General features: G+C 44.9%; 1 long non-coding RNA gene and 1 gene segment (V, D, J or C); one reads left to right on the top strand and one right to left on the bottom strand.

The window, feature by feature from the left end:
• LOC102457694 (Ig kappa chain V region Mem5-like) overlaps positions 1-26,046 on the top strand; it is a 255,818-nt gene that overhangs the window by 33,042 nt on the left and 196,730 nt on the right.
• LOC142829702 (uncharacterized) overlaps positions 1-26,046 on the bottom strand; it is a 415,915-nt gene that overhangs the window by 204,013 nt on the left and 185,856 nt on the right. For both annotated transcript variants that reach the window (XR_012904444.1, XR_012904445.1), the window contains exon 3: positions 18,982-19,134. This is a non-coding gene — a long non-coding RNA (uncharacterized LOC142829702). The remainder of the gene's footprint in view (positions 1-18,981; positions 19,135-26,046) is intronic.

Below are 26,046 nucleotides of genomic sequence, written 5' to 3'. Positions count from 1 at the left end.
TTGAAGCAGATGACGCTGGAGATTATTACTGTCAGCAGCATTACAGCACCCCTCTCACACAGTGATACAGACCAGCACAAAAACCTGCCTGATCTCTTCTGCCTGAAGTCACTGTAGTGAGCAGTGACACTGAAGCACTAGAGTAGCACAGCTGCATTTCAAGCAAAGATGTAGCCTGAGTTTCTGTTCTTCTGGTGATCCAGATGCATCCTGCGCAGTCACTCTATCTATGTACCTAATGCTGTTGATCTTGGGGGTTCCATCAACTTCTCTAGGGGTGTGGATTTTTCACACCCCTGAAGGACTATGCTGAGGTAACTTTTCAGTGTAGACCAGCCCTGTGAAACTGCTGCCCCCTACAAGGCATGTGGGCTAAGGTGAAAATAAGCCTGTGCGCCCCGGTGCAGTACAAACATAAGAGACCAGCCCATTGGGGGTAGACCTGCGGGAACCCTGGGGTGTGTGGTCACAGCATATGCAGGCTCCAGCCCAATGCTCGGGTGGCCAGGCAGTGCAGTTCCTACCGCCTTGGGAATCCAACAGCCGGGCAGTACTGTGGGTGCTCCCCCAGCCCCAAGCTTCCCATGCACATACACACAACCTCCTGCCCTTAACTTCCCAACCCCAAATCCTCTGATTCCTGCACCCCAGACCCTCCACAAACCTGCCATGAGCCTCCCCACCTTGAGTCATTCACACGCCCTCCACAACTCAACCCTCTGCCTTGATGCCTGAATTCCCGCACACTGCCTCTGAGTCCCCCACAGTCTCCAGCCCACTTAGATCACCATGGTGATGCGGTCACCCTGATCTTTGTGCGATGGATGGCAGTTAGCAAGTTGTATTTTTGTACTGGAAATATTTTTAAACCAAATGAATGTGATGGGGCTGATAAACAAAGGTTTCCCAGATGAAGGAAAACTGACTTGCCTCTCTGCCCAGGTCTCAAATAGAGCAGAGTAAGCCAGAATTATATTTTCATATTGAGCCCACAGGAAAAGCAAATTAACAGAAGGATTAGAAAAACATCACAGACAGCATGGTGTCCAAACCTGTCAATCACTGTTCATGCACAAATATGCTCAGTAAAACAGACAAGTTTCACAACTTGCAAATCTCCCAGGAGAATCTGGAAGCCAAATAAAATAGAGGTGGCTACGAGTCACTAGTGACAATGAGAACCTGATTCACCACTATGTGACTACTTCTTTTCATGTGTCACTCTTGTAATTTCAAAAGAGATACACTGCATGGCAACTCAAGTCCTAATGAGTGAATTAATGTACAAATGTAATGTAAGGCCTCAGACCCTAAATACATGCATGCAACCGTCAGTGTTATTATAGAACTTATACTCAGACATTGCTATTCATGAGCGTCCTATTCACAAAGTGCTAGGTGCACCCAGATATTGCAGAAAGGATGCCCCCTGCGCCAGAGAGATCAGATCTGAGATAAAGAGAAGATAAAGAAATGGTAGCATGGGAGAAGTGGGCGGGCAAGAGGGATCTGAACTTAAACATGACAGTGGCCTTCCAGAAACATGTCTCTTAATGGCAACTGAAAGAGAACACAGGTTTGAGAAACATACATCCTATTGAAAATAATTTGGAAAAAAAGACCCACCTCAGAATTAACATTGGCATAATTCTCAGAATGATGAACTTTCATAACTGTGGAAAGAGACATATGGGACTATTTAAGGACAAAATAGTGTGCATTTTAATGAACTGTTGATGTATTTTATATGCATATTTATGACAAATCTACAGACTAGCGAGAGACTGTGCATGTACATACTAATTAATATGCAGACTCCAGTGGGCAGATTGTGCTGACTCAGATGCCAGAATCCCAGGCAGTATCGTCTGGGGATACAGCTGCTATCCACTGCAAAGTCAGTTCAAGCCTTACTAGTGATCAGACTCACAACTTCGGTTGGTACCAACAAAAACTGGAACAAGCTCCTAAAACACTGCTCTATGATGCTATCACATGGTCATCTAGAGACCCAACCCAATTCAATGGCACTGGATCTGGTACTAATTACACTCGTACAATCAAAAGAGCTGAAGCTGAAGATGCTGGAGACTATTATAGTCAGCAAGGCAAGAGCGTGCCTCTCACAGCAGTACAGAACCGTACAAAAGAACCCCGTCTTGTCCCTTTTGGTGAACTACTGGTTCTTATCCATAACTGCTACACTAGTTTTCAGAAAGCACTTTGATCAGTCTTGAAACACCCAACAGAGTCCTTTGCACCCACTGCTGACCTTTCGATAATATTGTCTCTTATCCACCAACGGTTTGTTTACACAGCACCCTTACTTCTACACAACTTGTGCTATGAAAATTCCATAGTTTTTTCAATCTTATTTTGAAATGGCTTATTTCAAAATCTGGCACTGTCTACACATCACCAAATTTTAAAAAACGTGGTATTCGTAAATGCTCCAAAACCTTGTGCAATGAGGTTTACAGGGATGTTGGAATAGAGAGGCCATTATATTTTGATAGAATGGGCTTGCTCTGAAGAGGTGGAATAGCTATTTCGGGATACCAGAGGTATGCCAAACTACCTCCGCAGTGTAGATTTAGTCCAAGAATTACCCAATGCTATTATAAGTGCCTTTTCCCTGTGCCGAGCAGATGTCTGGTGCAGCTTCTTGGTGTAAGAGAAATCAACAATGCTAAGTTTAAATACACTAAGCATAACTTGTTTTATTTACACATACAGACCCCTCCTGGAACAGAGATGATCAAACACAGACTGCAAGAAAACCCCTATTTGAGGAATCTCATCCCCGCATCAGTACCCATATCCCACAGAATAAATCTCCCTTAAGAATTTGATCATAGACTAAGATGGAGCGCAACCTCTCCTGCTGCTCACATACATCTCTTTCCTCAGAACCATGCATAACCCAAACACCACAGCATGCCTTCCCAAAACAGACCGCATGCTCACACGTGAATAGAAAACATGGAAGACGATGTAACTGCGCCACCTGGAGGCACAAAGACAGTTGTGCTTTCTGACTTAGCTGCTTTGTGTACAAATGTCCAGTGTTTCGCTCCTGCTTCTCTCAGTACGGGAACTGTGCGAGGGTCAGGCTTCAGGCACCTGTACGTTGCTTTTGACTTTTCTTCGCAGTAGCTTCTCCACCCAGGGGTGTAAGTCTAACCACTGCTAGCACAGGATGAAAACACTCCTCTTTCATACTTAAATAGAACTAAGGAACATTTAGGCTACATCTAGACCATCCCAACCTTTTTCGGTCCCTGTATTCCCTTGGCTTTCAGTAAACCTATTCAATATGAAAGGAAATGAATTCTAGACTCTAGAATCCACAACTTTTTTCACTAACACTACTACTTTTGGATAATTTCAATTAGGTCAATCTAGTTATTTACCAAATATTCCCCCTGCAACCTTGGCAGGCTTCTCGTACCACCTGGGGGTACGCGTACCCCAGGTTGGGAACCCCTGGTCTAGACTACAAGCTTCTTTCAAAAGAGGCTTTTTCGAAAGTATCTTTCAAAAAAGCCTCTTTTGAAAGAGACTGTCTAGACTGCAATCATTGAAGCAGTCTGGATGATCTCTTTCGAAGAAGCCCTGTTTGCATTCAAGAACAACTTTTTTCATAAGAGCACTTTCAAAAAAGATGTTCTTCCTTGTAAAATGAGGTTCACCGCGGTCAAAAAAACTGCTGCGTTATTTCGATTTACTTTTGAAAGAACACTGTAGCAGTCTAGATGCAGGGGAAGTTTTTTTTTTAAAAAAAGGCCATCTTTTTCATAAAAACCCTGTAATCTAGACATACCCTTAGAGATAGAAGAAGTCAGAACACAAAACAAGATTGAGTTTTCTTGGGGTTAAGCAAAATGTAAGGACAGTCCTTACTGTGCCGCACACAGCAAATACATTCAAATCCCTCACATATTCATAACTTTTCTATGCTGCTCTGTCATGTTACACCACTATTCAATTGCCTGTCTGCTCCAATGAGCTGACAAGAGGATAATACTAGAGAAATACAGACTCCCTAGGCAATTTATTACAGTGTTTAACCTCCCAGATGGTTAGGAAGTTAGAAAAAAGACACATGTGCCAGCTAGTAGTCATTGTCAGCTAATGAGTACATTTTCCAGCACCTCCAGGACCACAGCAGGGTCTAGGCAGCAAAAGACTATGGAAGAGTCATGTGACATTAGCACTTTTCTGCTGGTCTTTGTGTACTGATCTCAAACTGTTCTACACAGAGGGGCACAATAGATCCAGATGGGGAAACTCAAGTAGAAATAACTTAACCAAGCTTCCCCAAAGCCTTCAGAGATCTAATGTAACCTGAGTGAGCATTAACTCTTCCACAGCTACTCACGTGTACACTGGAAAGACGAGATCTCAAGGGGAGGCGAGCCCAGGGAAACTTTGTTGGCATGGTCCCGCTGGCTCCGGACTGTGGGAAAAAGGGAGTCACCCCGAGAGTCAGGCCAGAAGCATGGTCCTCACCACACCAATGACCCTGATACCTCTGTGCCTTCCCCAGGCTGTGTGGTGATTGGGGACAGAACCATAAGGGATCCCAACAAAAGAACGAGTTGGAGAAACCCCTGGGATAGGGTCCATATAGAGTTTACTTTTGCTCCCCATAGAAGAAGAGAATCAAGCCCTAGGTTTTCTCTTCCCAACAGTGTCAATCCATCACCAGCACAAACTTTAAGCTTACTTCTTTAATGGATACGGTTCAGAGGATTCCCTTTCAAGACTTTTTACATCTGCACTTGAAAGGGAATCCTCTGAACTGTCATTTATGTTAAAATTCGACACTCTCCGGGAAGGAATGAACAAACACTCAAACTATCTTACCCATTACCAAGATAGCTTCCCCAATTATCACCTCTAATACTATTAGCTCACAGACATCCCACTCTCCCCACCTCTAATATCATCAATTCACAGACACTTACCTTCCTTCCTCCCCCCCCCCCCCCCCACATCCCCCTCCTGTTCTGAAATGTGATTTGTCCTTTTCATATGTGTTCATTTTTTTAAATTGTATCCTTTGGTATATATGGTTGTAACTATTTTCTTCCACTATTTGATCTGAGGAAGTGGGTCTGGCCCACGAAAGCTCATCATCTAATAAACCACCTTGTTAGTCTTTAAAGTGCTACATTGTCCTGCATTGTCCTTTAAAGAGAGAGAGGAGCCAGTCGTGACAGGTACCTGCAAATGTGCAGCCAAACTCCTATATAGTTCAGAGCTACCTGAACCTGGGATTTAGGTTCAGACCCAACTTGAATCTAAATGCTGTAACCACGAAGCTGAATGGCACTTTACCATATTAGCCAAGCCACTAAAATCAGTAACATAGCTTCTGGCATCAAGTTCTATGACTCAGGAATTGGCCATGACTAAGCAGTGATATAGGCACAAACACTGGATGTTGAACTAAACCCTGTAATGATTATAAAAGCCCCAGCTGACATGAACAACAATACTCATCCACAGAAGCTGCATCCTCAGACCAGAGGCTGTACATGGCTCTCTCTACACCAGGCCACAGAGACTGTCCATTTACACAGAGAAACTAATTTGCATATTTCCAACTGAGTGCCCTTGCTTTCCAATCTCTGACTGATATAAAAGTTTCATTTCTTCAACTTTATGCCTTAGAGTCTCAGTGACTGTCAGGCTAGAGGAACAAGGATGATTTCACAGACTCATCTGATCTGGATCCTAGTGCTGTTGATTCAGGGTAAGAACAATAAGATTTAATTATCATTAATCTCTTCATCAAATCAGTGTTAATTCTTCATCCCATGAGATCACAAGCGACAATTCCAGCGGACATAGTCTTTAATGTAACTAAGTGGCTGAATGGTCCAATGGAAAGCTAGGAATTATTTACACCTTTCCTTTTTTAATAATATTTCATTTAATTTTTCTTATTTGTCTTATAATGTTTATTCACCTCTGCCAGATGCCAAGGGGCAGATCATGCTGACTCAGACTCCAGAATCCCTGGCAGTGTCTCCTGGGGACACAGTCACTATCCGCTGCAAAGCCAGTTCCAGTGTGAGCAGCTACATGGCCTGGTACCAACAGAAATCAGGACAAGTTCCTAAACTCCTCATCCACAGCATTTCCACCCGTCCCTCTGGGATCCCAGACCGGTTCAGTGGCAGTGGGTCTGGCACTGACTTCACATTCACCATCAGCCGGGTTGAAGCAGATGATGCCGGAGAATATTACTGTCAACAAGCTCAAAGCTGGCCTTTCACACAGTGATACGCAGCAGTACCAAAACCTCCCTTTGGTTTCTGTTCCTTTCTGTAACATTTGATGCCTATAGAAAGTCAAAGATTCTCTCCAACTGCTTCTGTCTCAAAGAAAGATGCACGGACAACAACTCTGGGCCCAAAGGCAGATCAGTCAATAGGCTTCCCCACACACACACATGCACAACCCTTGTTCCCACAGACAGAGTCTGTCTGACATTTGGTTTGTGTGCTGGTGCCCACTAAGCTGCTGGCTGCACTCTTCCAGCTCTGCTAGTGCTTCCACATGCCTGCCCAGTGAGATTGCTCCTCCCTCGGCTCTGCCACTTCTTCAAGGCCTTGTCCTCCTGGTCACTCCATCCCCCCCTTTCTCACTCACTTGCAACAAGATGGGGTGGGATGGAGTGACCAGGAGGACTAGACCATCCCTGATAGACATTTATCTAACCTACTCTTAAATATTTCCAAAGATGGAGATTCCACAACCTCCCTAGGCAATTTATTCCAGTGTTTAACCACCCTGACAGTTAGGAAGTTTTTCCAAATGTACTACCTAAACATCCCTTGCTGCAGTTTAAGCCCATTGCTTCTTGGTCTATCCTCAGAGGTCAGGAAGAACAAGTTTTCTCCCTCCTCCCTGTGACACCCTTTTAGATACCTGAAAACTGTTGTCATGTCCCCTCTCAGTCTTCTCTTTTCCAAATTAACAAGCCCAATTCTTTCAGTCTTCCTTCATAGGTCATGTTCTCTAGACTTTTAATCATTCTTGTTACTCTTCTCTGGACGTTCTCCAATTTCTCCACATCTTTCTTGGAATGTGGTGTCCAGATCTGGACACAATACTCCAAACGAGGCCTAACCAGTACAGAGTAGAACAGAAGAATGACTTCTCGTGTCTTGCTCACAACACTCCTATTAATGCAGACCAGAATCATGTTTGGTTTTTTTGCAACAGCATCACACCGTAGATTCATATTTAGCTTGTGGTCCACTATAACCCCTTTCTACCGTACTCCTTCCTAGACCGTCGCTTCCCATTCTGTATGTGTGAAGTTGATTATTCTTTCGTAAGCTGAGTACCTTGCATTTGTCCTTATTAAACTTCATCCTCTTTACCTCAGACCTTTTCTCCAATTTGTCCAGATCATTTTGAATTATGACCCTATCCTCCAAAGCAGTTGCAACCCCTCCCAGCTTGGTATCATCTGCAAACTTAATAAGTGTAATCTCTATGCGGATATCTAAATTGTTGATGAAGATATTGAACAGAACCGGCCCCAAAACAGACCCCTACGGAACCCCACTTGTTATACCTTTCCAGCAGGATTGTGAACCATTAATAACTACCCTTTGAGAATGGTTATCGAGCCAGTTATGCACCCACCTTATAGTATCTCCATCTAAGTTGTATTTGCCTAGTTTATTGATAAGAATATCGTGTGAGACTGTATCAAATGCCTGACAAGCCTGGAGTTGCCTTAGTTGTGCCTTTCTATTGTTGCTTCATTACTGGGACTAGAAGGAAGCCTGCATGCAACTGGCATACCTTTCTGGAAGAAGTTCCTAGATAGGGGAGGCAGGGAGTCTCCAGAGACCACTGCCCACACTCAGGGTACGTCTAGACTACAGGGTTTTGTCGACAGAAGTTTTGTTGACAGATACTGTCGACAAAGCTGCTGTCGACAAAGAGCGTCTAGACTACATTCAGTTCTGTCGACAAAGCAAGCTGCTTTGTCGACAAAACCCTGTAGTCTAGACACAACCCTACATGCAATAACACCTTCTGTCGACAGAACTCTGTCGACAGAAGGCGTTATGCCTCATAAAATGAGGCTTACCAGCGTCGACAAAACTGCTGAGTTCTGTCGACATTATGTCGACAGAACTCAGCGATAGTGTAGACGCAGGTATAGTTTTGTCGACAAAAGTCCACTTTTGTCGACAAAACTCTGTAGTCTAGACACACCCTCAGGCATCACACTCACAGTTCCAAATGGCCACAGTTCCTGGCCACTGTGAACTCTGAAGTCAGTGCTCAGAGCAGGGGGAACAAATGGAAACACCCCAAGTGCCACAGGGATGTGGAAGCTTCACTTGGGAGCAGAGCAGAGGAAGACAGGAAACCTGCCTTAGCCCAGCTATGGTGCTGATGGTGGTGGCGGGGGACCTGTAGTATCTCTTAAATTGCCCAGACCTCTGGGCCATTGACCCCTTTGCTCCCACTTTTCCGTGGGCCTGTTCAGTGATGGAGTGTCTGTGAATTTCAGACACCTCACCTCCTGTAGCATATTTCTTTCTTTTCCACAGCTTCCTCACTACAGCAGTGCAGAGAACACAGTTTACAGGATGATTCTTGGTTTCCTTTTAACAACTGAGGAGTGTTAACGAGGCTGGATCCAATTTCATACTAACATTATTGGAAGAGACCTCAGGAAATCATCTAATCCAACCCCCTGCTCAAAGCAGGGCCAATCCCATCTTTGGATAGAGTTGCTTTGCATGAAGCTTCCTTTCCACAATCATATGCGTGTGAACTTACCTTTGAAAGGAGGGAGAAAATAGCTCAATATAAATTGTATTCACAGAGCTAATTTCATCTCATAGGTTAAATACTGAATGAAGAAAAAAAGAGACTTGGAGGTGGATGGGAATTATCAGACAATGTTTTTTCATTGGGATCCATCAATTCAGCAGAACTGAAACTTTTCACAGTGTAGTTCTGGAAGAGGATGAGTAGGGATGGCATTGAGTGGACTAATCAGGATGCACCTCCACTAACTGAGCATTCTCCCTGCTTGAAGACCCTCTCCCTGCCAGGACTTCTTTCCTGACAAAAGTGGATCACACTATTTTTTAATCACAATTGTGAAGCGATCTCCATCGTAGCCGTGATATAACTGGTATCCCTGGAAACAGCAATGTGCTTAGAACATTTATTCATTGTATTCCCAGACAAATGTCACTTTAATACAGAGACACTTGCATGCAGGACCGACTGGATGAACCTGCCTATGTCATCCATGGCCCTTTCACTTCTCTTTTGTGCCTGTTTATGGACCAGATGTGAATTTTTATCTCTGAACCTCATTTGCATATTGCACACCCTTCCCCTGCAGTGCTGAACTGTTATAAACGTTCCATGCCCAGGTGGTTGATCAGCATGGGGCCACTCAGACGGAGCAAGATGATCTCACAGGCTCAGCTCATCGGGCTGTTAGTGCTCTGGATCCAGGGTAAGGATCAAACGTGAAAGGAATTTAATTAATTGAAAGTAGAACGATCGTCTGAAAATCTTACAGAGATCAAAAAATTTTGTGCATTGACCAATGAACTATAATCTACCATAAAAATCCATGTAATTAGTTAGCTCTTTGAGACCAGAACTTTTGCTTAGCTTGGACAAAGCTTTACTAAAACTATTTACTATTTACTAAAACCTTTAGGGATCAGCAATATATCAATGTTTAATAAATAGTTGACAGAAATTACACTGATTTATGAAAATCTGCATCTTATTTTACCTGGAATTAAGAAAAAGATGATGGAGAAAATTATGCGCCGTAGGTAGAAGGGCTAAAATGCTACAGTGTCTGGAGCCCAACGTTGGCAACACGGGCAGATGACTTAGGGACAGCCATTGCGTAAAGATGTATATGGGAATATTTGAGACACACACTGTTGTTTAGTTTGATTTACTCTGTCTGTGCTTGTATTAACTTATATTATCTTTACGAATTCAGGTTCCAGGGGGCAGATTGTGCTGACTCAGACTCCAGAATCCCTGGTAGTGTCTCCTGGAGACACAGTCACTATCCGCTGCAAAGCCAGTTCCAGCCTCACCAGTGGTAGCTATCAGGTCCTAGCCTGGCATCAACAGAAATCAGGACAAGCACCGAAGCGCCTTATCTATAATGCTTCTACCCGTCCCTCTGGGATCCCAGACCGGTTCACAGGCAGTGGGTCTGGGACCGATTTCACTCTCACAATCAGCAATGTTCAAACTGAAGATGCTGGAGATTATTACTGTCAACAAGGCTTAAGCTTACCTCTCACAGTGATGCAGACCAGTACAAAAACCTCCCTGCTCTGTCTCATTCTGTATGACAGCTGCTTCCTTCACACAACTTTCTTCTCCATGCTAATGCAACATGTTATCTGGAGGCAAACTTTTAGCCCCAGAAATGCATATCCATGCCCTCTCCAGTCTACAATACACATACACTAGCAGGTAGTTTGCTGCTACAGAGTATTGCCTCCACACAAAAGTGTTTTTAACTTCTCTGCAACAAAGGTAGCATTTTCCCCTTCTGGCATTAGGTTACTTTGCATGCCTCCAAATTATTGCCCTGAAAGGACAGAGTGACCATTTCAGGTCGGCCCGGGGTTTTACAATGAGCTCTGCCAGGGCAGGGAACAGAAGTGATGCCCTGCATTCAAGGGCTTCAAGATCTTGGATAGAAACAAGGCATCTCAGAATCTCGTGACTCATTCTGGCAGACATGTGGCATGACAGCAGAAGGAACCTAGGAAACATGGTAGAAATGAAGGGGCTTGGAGAGGAGAATGTTGAACCTGCAGAAGGCAATAGGGGGTGTCACGGAGGGTACCAATCCTGCACAAGGGGAGCAAGGCCTAATCAGGCCCACATGGCTGAGGAAACCTCACCCCCACAGACCTGCTGGGCATGCTCGAACTGCAGCCCAGGTATAAAGGCCTGGAGAGAGATTCAGTCTGGGTTTGCTGCTAAGGGGGAAAGAGGTACTATCCGAGCTCCTGTAGGCAAACTGCCAGTGGGACCAGACCTGGACACCAGCCAGTGAGATACCAGACACACAGCCAAGGAACTGGAGGAAGGATCCTGGAAGGAGTCCAGTGGAAACTGGTAGGAATTAGCCCAGGCCAGGATATTGTATCTCAGGAGCTCAGCGCGTTGTGTGGGATTCCCCACTGAACAATCAGTGGATTATGCCACTGCTACTAGGGCCCTGAGCTGGGACCCGGTGGAGAAGGGGGGCCTTGAGTCCCCCTATCCCTCCTCAATCCCCAACCCATGGGGCCTGCACCTGCAGCTAAAGACTCTGGCTGCTAAGCCATACCACGCCAGCAAGAGGCGTGTTTGTTAAAGACTCTGGCTGCTAAGCCATACCACCCCAGCAAGAGGCGTGTTTGTTAAAGACTCTGGCTGCTAGGCCGCATTGCCCCAGTGGGAGGGGAGTTTTCTAAACACTCCAGTGGCTAAGCTGCACTGCTCCAGTGAGAGGTGCATTTGTCATCATTGACTTTAACTACGGGGCCATACTACCCCAGCAAGAGGGGTGTTTGCTAAAGACTCCAGCTGCTAGGCCGCACTGGCCCAGTGTGAGGGGCTTTTTGTTATTGATGTTGGCTATTAGGCAACACTGCCCCAGTGAGAAGGGCATGAGTGTAGGATTGTAGGGCTGTGTCTACACTGGCCCCTTTTTCGAAAGGGGCATGCTAATTTTAAACATCAGAATAGGGAAATCCGCGGGGGATTTAAATATCCCCCGCGGGATTTAAATAAAGATGTCCGCCGCTTTTTTTCCGGCTTGTAGATAAGCCGGAAAAAAGCGTCTAGACTGGCCCGATCCTCCGGAATAAAGCCCTATTCTGGAGGATCTCTTATTCCTACTTTGAAGTAGGAACTTTGAAGTAGAAATAAGAGATCCTCCGGAATAGGGCTTTATTCCGGAGGATCAGGCCAGTCTAGACGCTTTTTTCTGGCTTATCTACAAGCCGGAAAAAAGCGGCAGACATCTTTATTTAAATCCCGCGGGGGATATTTAAATCCCCCGCGGATTTCCCCATTCTGATGTTTAAAATTAGCATGCCCCTTTCGAAAAAGGGGCCAGTGTAGACACAGCCTAGGTGTGTTGCAGTACATGTGGGGTCGTGGGCCACGTTTGGGTCCGGTGCTATGGCCGGGCAGCCCTGCCTCTGTCCTGCCCAGAGCAATGGACTTCCGTGTGGGGACGTCAGCTCTTCCCTGGGCTCCTGGACACCTGTCCTTTTTTGCCTCTTGTGTCTGGCCTGACTCACTCAGCTCCCCGCCCGCTGCAGGCTGGAGTGCTATGGCTTGGAAACTTTTCTTCTTACAGTAAAACAAGAAATGCACAACCTAAAGCTTTAAGCTTAACATCCAAAACATGGGAATAACATTTTATTTTTAATGAGAAGCATTAAAAATGGCAACAAAGAAGAGATGCTTGTTGGATGAACACAAGCTTTTCAACCTTGTTTGGAAAGTGGGATCTACTTTTCCAGAGATAAATGGAAAACCAATGTGTCTTCTTTGTCAAGAGGCTATCGCTGCGTTAAAGAAAACAAACCTGCAACAGCACTATGAATCTTATCACCCTGAGTTCAAAGACTGTATCCACCTGACAATTTAAGAAAAACTAAGATACGTTCCTTACTGGAAGGTTTCCATACTCAACAAGATATGTTCTGTTCACAAGATAAAGACAGCGATGATGTTATAGAAGCCTCCTTCAGAAGTTTAATAAGGACAAATGCAAAGTGCTCCACTTAGGAAGGAATAATCAGTTTCACACATAAGGCATATCTAGACTACATGGCTCTGGTGACAGAGCCATGGAGATTAGCTTACTAGACATACCCAAATGCCGATCAGCTGTTTGGCAGCACAGCACGGTAGTCTGGAGCTCTGTGGTCAACATCAAAAGCATTTGTCGACCTCCCCGGTAAACCTCATCCCACAAGGCATACTGGGGAGGTCGACAAATGCCTTTGATGTTGACCGCGGAGCATCCAGACTACCACGCTGTGCCACCAAACAGCTGATCGGCACAGCGCGGCAGCCATTTAAATTTAAATGAAGCGGCAATTATTTAAATCGCCGCTTCATTTGGGTATGTCTAGTAAGCTAATCTACATGGCTCTGGCGACAGAGCCATGTAGTCTAGACATACCCATACAGAATGGGAAGCGACAGTCTAGGAAGGAGTATGCAGAAAAGAATCTAGGGGTTATAGTGGACCACAGGCTAAATATGAGGCATCAGTGTTACTCTGTTGCAAAAAAAAGCAAACATGATTCAGGATGCATTATAGGTGTGTTGTGAGCAAGACACGAGAAATCATTCTTCCGCTCTACTCTGCGCTGATTAGGCCTCAGTTGGAGTATTGTGTCCAGTTCTGGGCACCATATTTCAAGAAAGATGTGGAGAAATTGGAGAAGGTCCAGAGAAGAGCAACAAGAAAGATTAAAGGTCTAGAGAACATGACCTATGAAGGAAGACTGAAAGAATTGGGCTTGTTTAGTTTGGAAAAGAGAAGATTGAGAGGGGACATGATAGTGGTTTTCAGGTATCTAAAAGAGTGTCACAAGGAGGAGGAGAAAACTTGTTCATCTTGGCCTCTGAGAATAGACCAAGAAGCAATCGGCTTAATCTTCAGCAAGGGAGGTTTAGGTTGGACATTAGGAAAAAGTTCCTAACTGTCAGGGTGGTTAAACACTGGAATAAATTCCCCAGGGAGGTTGTGGAATCTACATCTTTGGAGATACTTAAGAGTAGGGTAGATAAATGTCTATCAGGGATGGTCTAGACAGCATTAGGTCCTGCCATGAAGGCAGGGGACTGGACTCGATGACCTCTCAAGGTCCCTTCCAGTCCTAGTATTCTATGATTCAGAATGGCTGGGCACATAGTGAAACAAAAAAGACTTTTTCCCGAAGGGGAATTGATGAAGCCGTGCTTCTTGGGCTGTAGCGAATCTCTTTTTGCAGAATTTAAAAACAAAGAAGTTATAGTTAAACAAATATCAAAACTGCAAGTGTCTGGTTCAACTGTAGTAAGATGAATTGAAAGCATTTCAGGCAATCTGTTTTCTAAATTGGTAAGAGACATTAAAAGCACTGAGTATTTCAGTCTAAACTACTCATAATCTGGATGCATTTTTTTCAATGGCAAAAAGTATGCTGAAAAAATGCTTACTCTTTGATGGCTCAAACTAGAGGAGAGGATGTTTATTCTGCACTGATGGTATTAGTTGAAGGACTAGGAAAATGCATTGATTTGAAGAAGCTTACTTTGGTAACAACTGATGATGCTCCCTCTATGATTGGAAAAGAGAAGGGGTTAATTGCTTTGCTGAAGAAAAATCCAGTTTCCAGATTTCCTTTCATACCTTTGCATTCTGCACCAAGAACTGTTATGCAGAAAACTGAAGAGAGGATTTCTCAAGAGCACAATGGATAGTGTCACAAAAATCACCATCTCTAATGTTGCAATTGTCTTGAAACATGGACAATTTTGAGCTTTAGTTGCAGAGTACGAAACACAGTATGGTGACTTGGTAATGTTTGCAGAAGTTAGATGGCTGAGTCGAGGCAAAGTGTTAGATCGGTTTATGGATCCACTGCCTCCTGTATAAGTATTTTTGGAGGCAAAGGATTGCCAGGATTTACTGTTGTGTTTAGACAGAGACATTCCTGCTAAATGTGGCTTTTCTCACTGATATGACACACCACTTAAATGCACTCAATCTTCAACTTGAAGGAAAATCTAAAATGAAGTTCATTAAATTTAAACTAGCATCCAGGCAACAATGTTGAGTTGTGACCACTTATTTCCATTCAACCCCGTCAAGCGCCATTTCATTAGAACACAAGCATCAGGAACAGAGTGCTCCTACAATATCTACCACAATGAGGGTACGTCTACACTACAGCGCTAATTCGAACTAACTTAGTTCGAATTAGTTAATTCGAACTAAGCTAATTCGAACTAACGCGTCTAGAACTAAAAACTAGTTCGAATTAGCGTTTTGCTAATTCGAACTAGCATGTCCACATTAAGTGGACCCTGAACCGGGCTTAAGGATGGCCGGAAGCAGTGCCGGCAGGGCATCAGAGGAGGACTTAGAGCATGGAGATGCTGTCTCAGGCTAGCCGAGGGCTGCGCTTAAAGGGTCCCGACCCCCACCCCGGAAAAACAGTTCTCAGGGGTGCCCCGCTTGCAAAGCACTCCTGGCTTGGAGTGCCCTGAGTACCCACACTGGGCACATCACAGCACTCGGCCATCAGCCCGGCTGCACTTGCCGCAGGCTGCCATCTGGGGAGAGGGGGCAATTGGGGGGCTGCAGGAGAGCTTCCACACCCAGAAGCCCACAGAGCCAGCCCAGTCCTCCCCATCGGGGGCTCGTACCCCATTCCTCCCTCACCTCCTTCCACTTACCCTTCCCTAGCCCCTTTTCTTGATGTACAAAATAAAGGACAATTGTGTTCAAAAATGGAATCTGTCTTTATTGAACAAAACTGGGGGAGACTGGGAAAAGGAGGTGGGAGAGGGGAAGAGAGAGGCTGGGAGAGGGAAGGGCAACTACAATGATCAGGGGTTGGGAACAGGTCCCATATGAAGAGAGGCTAAAGAGACTGGGACTTTTCAGCTTAGAAAAGAGGAGACGGAGGGGGGACAGGATAGAGGTCTCTAAAAGCAGGAGTTGGGTGGAGAGGGTGCATACAGAAAAGTTCTTCATTAGTTCCCATAAAGAAGGACTAGAGGACACCAAAGGAAAGGAATGGGTAGCAGGCTTCAAACTAGTAACAGAAAGTTGTTCTTCCCAAAGCAAAGAGTCAACCTGTGGAACTCCTTGCTGCAGGAGGCTGTGAACGCTAGAACTAGAACAGAGTTTAAAGGGACGTGAGATCAAGTCATGGAGGTTGGGTCCATGGAGTGGTATTAGCCAGGGGGTAGGAGTGGTGTCCCTGCCCAAGGTGTGTGGAAGGCTGGAGAGGGATGGCATGAGACAAATGGCTTGGTCACTGTCTTCAGTACATCCCCTCCAGGGTCCCTAGGGTTGGCCACTGTCGGCAGACAGGCTACCGGGCTAGATGGACCTTTGGTCTGACCCAGTACGGCCATTGTAAGCTCAGGGCTCAGGATCGGGGGTCTCAGTGGACCCCCTTGATTTTCATGCACACCTGCTCCTGGGTGGCCAGGCTGGCAGCTCTCCTGCCCTAGACGGCCACTTTCCTGTGCCTAGTGCAGAGATCGTAGACGAGGTTCATGATGTCCGCACTAGCCCAGGCGGGTGCCCGCCTCTTGCGGTCCCGGGCAAGCTCCCGGGAGCCGCCAGCCTGGTCCCGGGAAGAGGGGGAGGGCTGGGGGGCATCGGGTGGGTGGCTCGATCCGTGCCAGGTGCAGGGTCTGCTGGGTGGGTGCTGGCAGGCTTACACCTGGCACGGGCACCATAGCCAGCCCGTGCCCCTTTAAGGGGCCCGGGGCCGGGAGGGGGGCAGTAGAGTTTCCCTGGTGTTGGCCAGAGTGGCCACCAGGGAAAGCTGGGGAGGGCTAGCCTCCCACTAGTTCGAATTAAGGGGCTACACAGCCCTTAATTCGAACTAGTAAGTTCGAACTAGGCTTAATCCTCGTGGAATGAGGTTTACCTAGTTCGAACTAAGTGCGCCGTTAGTTCGAATTAAGTTCGAAGTAACGGAGCACTAGTGTAGCGCCTATTAAAGTTACTTCGAACTAACGTCCGTTAGTTCGAACTAACTTTGTAGAGTAGACATACCCTGAGGCACTAATACAGATTAAGGTTTCTGGGTGCTACCACTTCATAGACATAATCTATAAAATCATAACTCCCATTTCAATGCAAAATGAAGCAGCTGCCACAGGCCCCGTGGCGTTGAGCTTGTCATTACCCTAATACTCATCCCTTCCCTTTTTCTCAGTGCTTTGGATCAGATGCGAATTTTCATATTTAACACAAATTTGCATATTGCACACGCAACTTACATCCTCTGCTGCTCTGAGCAGTTTTAAATGTTCCGTGTGGCTTGCTACACTGCATTGATCAGCATCTGGTCAGTCAGACTCATCAGGATGATCTCACAGGCTCACCTCGTCTGCCTGTTAGTGCTCTGGATCCAAGGTAAGAAACAGATCAAGCGGGAACGGGCATAGTTATAAGCAAGATCCTAATTTAAAGAGAAATGAAAGGATATAGGAACCCTGTCTAGCAAATTCTTAATATCCCTAAGGATATTCTTAATATTCATTAAGTTTGAGGATCTTTGTCTCACTTTAAGCATGAATAAGAAGGTATTACCATGTGTAAGATATTTGGGCTGGATGCAAAGCCCATTCAAGTGCACAGTAGTCTTTCACTGGCTGCAGTGTGCCCTAAATGAATGACTGAAAAGCATTACAATGACATGGCTGCCTCAGCCATGGAGTCTCAGCCAAGTCGAGAGCTCTTGGAAATAGGGAATGTGCACAGGAGACAATGAAGAAATAGCTTATTTGCTTGGACCTACTGTGTATTAAACATTTATTCATTTTTATTCTGTCTTTATCCCTAGACTCCAGTGGGCAGATTGTGCTGACTCAGACTCCAGAATCCCTGGCAGTGTCTCCAGGAGATACAGTCACCATCAACTGCAAAGCCAGTTCCAGTCTCACACACAGCAGTTCAGGCAAAGAGCTCTTAGCCTGGTACCAGCAGAAATCAGGACAAGCTCCTAAACTCCTTATTTATTATGCCACTACCCTGCACTCTGGGGTCCCAGCCCGGTTCAGTGGCAGTAGATCAGGAAGTGATTACACCCTCACCATCAGCAGGGTGGAAACTGATGATGCTGGAGATTACTACTGTCATCAGCACAAAAGCTCACCTCTCACAGTGATACAGACCAGTACAAAAACCTCCTTGCTGCCTTCAGTCTCCGTTCCTCCTTGTAACAGCTGTTTTTCTGCAGTGAGTCAAAGTGTCACACCAGCTGCTGCTGTCTCCGAGTCGTGGAATGTCTGTCAAAGTCAGGCACCCCATCCCACTGTCCTCTCTTTCTGGTCATTTCTCTACAACCCTCATCAAAGTAGCAGCACACAGCCAAAATTTATAGCGCGCTATATTAATACATATTTAGCAGCATCCTTTAAAATACTGAAGAATATTCACTCATAGGGTATGTCTACCTAGGAAATTACTTCAAACTCATTTCGAAATAACTCCCAAAATAACTATTTCAAAATAGCATGTCCACACTAGAGAGAGGGCTCAAAATTAAACCAAGGCAGGCTCCCTTGATGTGGATATGCTACCTCAACTTAGAGCCCCAGGAACGACTGGGGAATAATTACTATGAATGACTCTGGAGAGTAGTTATTTTGAAATAGAAGCTGTGGAGTGTCCACACTACCACTATTTTGAAATTATTATTTCAAAATAAGCATTATTCCTCATAGGAAGAGGGCATTGTTATTTTGAAATAACTAGACCATTATTTTGAAATAACAGGCTTGGTAGTGTGGACACTCTTCTTGATATTTCGAAATAGGGGGAGTTATTTCCAAAATAACTTCATAGTGTTGACCAAGGATTACAGAGTGGATCTAATTTCCCACGAACATTGCAACACAAGTTCAACAGATAACCTGAGAAATGACAATTGCTGAAGAAATCCTCTAGAAATTACTCATGGAAGCAGATCCAGCTGACTGGCTGCCTCCCTCCCATACAAGCGTCAAAGCAGTGAGACCCCTTTCCACACAATGTGGTGCATGTTCTTATTTCTGTTCCCAAATGGGACAGAGATACAGATTTTCTTGAATCACTGCAGACATGTTTGTTTCTACATTCCAATAACCTACAGATTCTAGTTCACATTTCAGATAATCTCAAATAGGAAATAGGAGAGGAAAGGTGCTGACCTCAGTTTTCAGCTAGTAGCCTGATTTCACCTTCTCTTCTATTCACGCAACCGTGGACAGCAGCACAAATCTTCTGTTGCCAACAGATCCTTACTACGAGCAACATCCCTGATTACTTCAGTTCTGTATAATGAGATCAGGAGTTGATGAGCTCTGCAAAAAACAGCAAGAAATGCTCCTGGTGAACATAGGTTGGTTCTGCTTATTATTTTTATTGTTAATGGCAAGGTATCCCAACCCAACTACAGGTGGCGTTGCCAGGGAGAGCTTCTTTGTATCATGGCCGGAGACATTTTGAGTCACTTTCTGTCACAGAAACCTTCGCATACTTTAAAATTACCTATCCGTACAAGGAATCCCAAATGCTGGTAGCAGCTGCAGAACCATTTGCTGCGGGTGCAGTCTTTTAGACTCTCATGTTGGAGCTGCAAAGGTCTGGGGCTCTGTATGGCCCTCGAGCCACAGCAAGGCACCGGGAAGGAAAATCATCAGGAGGGCTGCTTTGCACAGGTAACATCTTTAAAGAAGAAGCTGCACTTGCACCCAGTTTACACCAGATGGCCACATTCAGCTACCACTCCAGAGAGACAGGATAGAAGTTCCATACTTTTGTAAATGAGGCCAAATAAATAATTTAGGTGCTGAAATGCAGAATTAGGAGTCCAACTTTAAATCTTCAGGAACAAAATGTAAGGTCTTTTTGTGCAATCTTATACAGAACCTGGGTAGCACGGCCACAGGGCTCACAAGCTAATAAGAGAGTAGCTTATTTCTGTCAACTACACCTACCTTAGAGATTTAAATGGCAGAAACAGGAGATCAAGAGTTAAAGGCCTGAGAGTTGCCCTGTGCTTTACTCTAGAATCTGTGGGGAGTAGTTAGGAAGAGAGCGGTTGTCCCTCTCCTTGTGCAGACCTCCAATCAACATCATTGCATTTATCTTTGTGAGGTGATTCCTAGACAACCATGATTCTGAGGCCATTAAATGTAACCAAGCTGTGAAGCAGCTCTTAGGAGCTGAGAATATTTACTTCCATTCCAGCCTATGAAATGCCATTTCATCACAAAGGGAGAGAAACAGACAGTACCTGAGGGTATATCTACAGAATCAAGTTCTCTCAACAAACTAATATGGACACCTCAAAAAAAATCAATAAAACCCTGTGTACACATATCCCACAGTGCAATGTTATGGGAAGGCAGAACTGATGTCAGTTTGGGAATCCCTCTGAACTCTCCCACAGCCTCCACAGCTGCTAGGAGCAGCATCATGAATAACTCTGTGAGTTCTCTGTGCTGAGGAATGTCAAACCAGCACAACAGACTGACCCTCCTGCAGCCACAACATGCTGCTGTGTTCCTACTGCTTTTTGTTCCCGAGCAGGGCAGCTCACTTAGCTGTCAGTTAGTTCTGGAAGCTTTGAAAGGGGAGGGGCACATGCCTTCAGGGCAGCAGAGATCAAAACACTGAGCAGAGCGTTCAGGTCAGGCATTGTGGGATACTAGCAGAAGCCAATTCTGTCCACAAAACAAACAGCAGAGTCTTCACTGAATCTTTGCCCACAAAAAGGGGAGGGGTAAAGCATCTTGCAGGAATGGATGTCACCAAAACTGGGAATTTTTCCCAACAAAAGTCGTATTGCAGTGTGTACAAGGCAATTTTGGGTGACAAATGTTGGTCGTATGTTTCTCCCCCACCTCCATTTTTTCCTCTCCCCTCCTCCCTTACTTATTTTTGGATATGGATTTCCAACACTCCAGCCATCTGAAGAAGTGGGTTATGCCCACAAAATCTCATGATACCATCTATATGTTTTGTTAGTTTTTAAGGTGCTGCTAGACTATTTGTTTTTTACGTTTTTCTTGGTACTGTGGACATACCCATTATATGGGCTTGTTTGGCACCCCTCAAAATTAAGTTCTGAGACAGATGGAAACATCTGGGGACCACCATCTCCATCAACAGAAATACTAGTGTATCGAGAATGGAGGACGAGGGCCCAGCAGGTTGCACTTGCCTATTTCATCCCTGAACCACAATTTGTATATTTCACACCCAAGTGACACTGCCCTGCAGCTCTGTGCCCTTATAAATGCTGCATGTCACTGCTGATCAGCATCAGACCAGCCACACGGAGCAAGATGATGTCACAGGCTCAGCTCATCTGGCTGTTAGTGTTCTGGGTCTCTCTGCTGTTCTATTCAGCGTGACAGCTGCTTCCTCAACAATCCCCTTCTCACTACAACTCACAGCAACGCTCACTTACGGCCCTATAGTCACACAGTGAGCATGTCAGAGTTCAGACAGACATGGACAGCCCAGGGCTATATTGGCACTGCTGACACATGGGGGGAAGCAGGGAACCTTAGAGCTCTCTGGGGCTGCCAGGGATTGGAAAGGCTGAATTGGCATCAAAGGAATGACTCACGGTGCTCCCCAGCTCAATGATTTACCAGACACACGGCAGGACACTGGCCAGCTGTGTTAGCAGCAGCATGCAGCCCAGATTTGCTAAAGGGAAGAAGGTACAAGAACATGGGGGTCCGTGGGGGAATCAGGAATTGGGGCCTTGTGGATTTGTTTGGTTCACACAAACCAGTGCTGAGCCCTGGAGGTGCTGGCTGCTTCCCTAGGGTTTGAGATCCACCCAGCTGGTCTCTTCAGAGTCAAGGTGCTAAAGATTCACATGGGATCTGGGCACTAAAGTATCTGAGAAGCTTAAGTGTGACTTGAAGTGGGTTGTATACACACAAGCTCATGATTCCATCTACATGTTTTGTCTTTAAGGTGCTGCTAGACCATTCGTTGTTTCTTAAGTTTTTCCGGTTATAGAGTAACTCGGCTACCCCTCTGAAGCTTGTGACTTGATTGATGGCACGTGCTGGCATCCCCCTGGGGAGAATTAGAATCCACAGAGAATTAACCTTCACACACAGCTTGGATACCCAGATAGCAGCCAAATCTTATGCAAGGGCAGTATGCACAAATCATGGGCTGTATACAGCCATGCACCAGGCTGCATGAGATGTACGGTTACACAGAGCAGGTGTGTTCACTGGAGCATTTTCCATATTTTCACATGGTACGACAGGCCCCCTGCCCATTGGAGCAAACACAAAAGCAGAATGGACAAAAATATTGTCTTCATTTCAGTTCTTCCCACTCGCTCACTTCAATGGCAAGTTCACTGAAAGTTAATGAGAGCTGCTGGTGCTAAAATGGTTAAGGACACTGGTGGCAGAAATGATCGAGTCACTAACCATAGACAATAACTCCTTTGTTTAATAAATAAATAGATTTAAAATGCAAAACATGTTCTGAAAAACTCCCTGATTATTTCAGCACATGTTCTATAGTTTTATAAACGAATTTGGAAAATGTAAAATGCTAGGATTTGACATTTTTAATTGAACGCTAATCTCCATGTGGAAATCCTGACCCACATTCCAAAAAAAATCAGAAAAAGCTACACAAAATACGGAGTGCATTTTGCGTAGCTCTTTCCCAGAAAAAGCGGCGGTGTAGACCTAGCCTCAATGACATTTCCTGGGAGAGCTGGTAGGCATATTATAATTTGGAAAATGAGGACAAATATTTCAAGGGATAAAATATGGACTTAGGAGTCTAGCATTGCATCTCCAGGAAAGAAAATTAATTTATTTTATCTAGAAAATAGAGAGCAATGCTACAGGGCTCACAAACTATTTAAAGGGCTCTCTAATGTAACAACTGAAAAATCCAGCAGTCTAGACGTAGCCTTACTGAATTAGCTCATGGAAATAAGTAGATAAAGCATAAGAACATGCTTACGCTTAGCAATATTACCAGCACTTGTACTGCTTGCTGGGCTCTTAGAAGACATTTCAGAATAAAATAGAGCTAAATAACAGAGCAGAACATGTGAGCCAAGCTTGCTGGATGTAAAACAAATTTTAGGGGGCTGCAGGAAACTTGGCCACACCCACAATAATCGAACAAATCGCTAACTAAAATCCTGCCAGATTAGAGAGGATAAAAATGTACAACTATGATTGTGAACTTATTAAATGTAAATTAGCTACAGAGAAATATTAAGAAAAAGAGAAGGGATCTCTGGGTCCCACACTCACTATTAATGGATCTACCATTTGGCTGAAGCTTGAGGATACCTCCCAACTGCCAAACAAGTCCAACTTGCCTATGTCACCCTCTGTCTCTTGTTTCCCTTTTTCTGCATGTGTTTAGCTCAGCTGGGATTTTTTCTCTGCACTAAATTTGCATATTTCACACCCAGGTGACAGTGCCCTGCAGTTCTGGGCCAGCATAAATGCCCCATGTCACTGGTGACAGGTTGCTGATCTGCATCAGGCCAGGCAGACGTAGCAAGATGGTCTCACACGCTCAGCTCCTCTGGCTGTTAGTGCTCTGGGTCCCGGGTAAGAATCAAAAGAAGGGGGCGTGGGATAACTTACGCCACCATGAGCCACAGAAAATATTAATGGCTCTAGGACTGTTCTGTGTGAATCCCAACACATTAATTAGCGATATTAACTTTTGAGAAGCGGAACTGTGAGGGAGAGAGTAGCAATGGAGGACAGCTTGGAATCAAACAGACACCTCAAACTTAATGTTAGTATCAGTGTCAGAGATGACCTGCCATAAGTACGTAAAGAGGCATCTGACAAAGTTTACCATATCAAACTTGGTTCATTTTCATTAACTGTAACATTGGCATAAATTATATATGAGAGAGAGAGAAAGAGAGACATGACATGCACACTGTAATTTATATGCTCTTCTTTCTTTCAGACTCCAGTGGGCAGATCGTGCTGACTCAGACTCCAGAATCCCTGGCAGTGTCTCCTGGAGACACAGTCACTATCCGCTGCAAAGCCAGTTCCACCCTCACCAGTGGTAGCTATCACTACCTAGCCTGGTACCAACAGAAATCAGGGCAAGCGCCAAAGCTCCTTATCTATGCTGGAAGTTCCCTGCAATCCGGGGTCCCAGCCCGGTTCAGTGGCAGTGGGTCTGGCACAGATTTCACTCTCACAATCAACAGGGTAGAAGCTGAAGATGCTGGAGATTATTACTGTCAGCAGTATATCAGCTACCCTCTCACAGTGATACAGACCCGTACAAAAACCTCTCCACTCTGTTACTTTCAGGGTAACAGCTGTTTCCTAGCTACTTTCAGACACAACTGTGAAAAACCTTCCAGCACCACAGACTCCTTCTGCACCCCTCGCTGAGCGCTGAACCATCTATGATATTGTTGGCTCTTTCCCAACACCAGTGTCCAAATTTCTAGCACCACTTTTGACCCAGTGCCAAGCAGCAGTAAATATTCTGGTCTTGCAGGTCAGCTTCTCATGGAAGGGGAAATCAGTGAGCGATATGGAGTCTGAGTATCCTAAGCCATTCTTTATTTATTTGCACATCTACCCCGGACCTGGGAGCAGAGGTGATCACAAGCCTGAGAAACCCTTCTCTCAGGAATCTATCCCAACACCATTCTCCATAGATGGCAAAGCTGCTTAAAGAATTCACTCTAATCAGAAACCCCAGCAGAGAAACTCTCCCGCTTCTCTCACAGCTCCCTTTCCTCACAACCCTGCATAACCCAAACCAGCAACACCACAGCATGTCTTCCCAAAGCTACGCATTTGCTCACACATTCAGAAAAACAACTTGAAAGAATGTGCATAACTGTGCCACTTGGTGATTCTTTCCCTAACATTAACACACTGCAGAGTATTGTCCAGCCAGACAAGATTACTGCTAAAAAATTTTCACTAAGAAATGTTTATTGTACTGGCTGAATTGGGGGGCACTTTTCCCCGTACAATCTTATTCCTTGGATCCCCAAAAAAGTTCTTTTCGTGTCATCTTGTAAAACCCGTCTGGCCAATTCAGGATTAAACCAAAGAGAGTTTTCTTAGGGCTTTATTAGCAAATAGCATTACCATGGACAGGCTTGGAAGAACAGACAAGAGCTCTTGGCTGCACCTTGCCTTCCTTTGCTGGAGGGAAGATCACAACTACCTGGGGCCCTGAGGGGGAAACTGGGCAGTTGTCAGGTTCACAAGTGAGCTAGTATAGAAAGAAGCTCAACAGAATATTTCCTCCTTTGTTGTGGGCATTTGACATGTTTTCAGGGCTGGGGACAGTGGTGGGGAGTTGAGGATCCATCTGCTTTTACTCCAGCTGGTGCTAACCAATGGAAGTGCTGGCAGCTTTGCAAAGATCTTCTTCCATTGAGCCCCACCCGACTGCACCGTCAGCATCCAGATCCCTGCAGAGAGGACAGGGCCACTGACAAGCTCTGCTGGAGGGATTCTGCTAACAGCATCATGGGGCTGCTCCTCAGACCTGTTTGCTACTCAAAGGGCCAGGCCATCCCCAACTGACTTTCAGCAACCGAATATAACAAACACTACAACATCCAATACTACAGAGCTAATCCTACCCCAGATTACTTGGTGCCCTCCTCCTGACTACACCCTGGAAAATCAACTGGCCTTTACAGTCTTTTTAGTGTCTCAGCAATCTCCAGAATATGATAGAACTAAATCATGGTACTAGTTTATATAGACATGTTTTTTTTTCTTTCCTTGACTAATTTTTCATCTCCAGTGGCCCCATTTCCTGGGTCTGGAACCTGAGAAGGTGATTAACAATTTGAATGCAGTATAAAGTTATTCTTAGTCATATTTTTCCTTTCTAGAGATCATTAATCATTTGATCCAGAAATATCTGAGATGCAGCACCTTTCAAAATAGGCTGCTTTAAATTTTACCAATACCCTTTTTTAAAGCCGACACAGAGAAGGGAAACCCCAGGAAAGAAAAATGCTGTGTTTAAAAGTAACTCAAATGTTTAGAAATCCCAAAACCTGCTCACAACTACATAAAAATGGGTGACATTTTCCAAGAAAATTGTGAATCCGGAGACTTTGCATGTCTCCCCTCATATACTAGCAAAATTCATCCATTCATAATGCCTTAAAAGAATGTCATGTCAAAGAGCAATAAAAATCAAGTTCATTCATCTTCAGTTGATGCTCTTGCATCAAAATAAAGTAA

The sequence above is a fragment of the Pelodiscus sinensis genome, chromosome 5 (genome assembly GCF_049634645.1).
Source record: "Pelodiscus sinensis isolate JC-2024 chromosome 5, ASM4963464v1, whole genome shotgun sequence".
Taxonomy (NCBI): Eukaryota; Metazoa; Chordata; order Testudines; family Trionychidae; genus Pelodiscus; species Pelodiscus sinensis.
The sequence above is the reverse complement of the archived record's forward strand: the minus strand, read 5'-3'. Positions and strand labels throughout refer to the sequence as shown.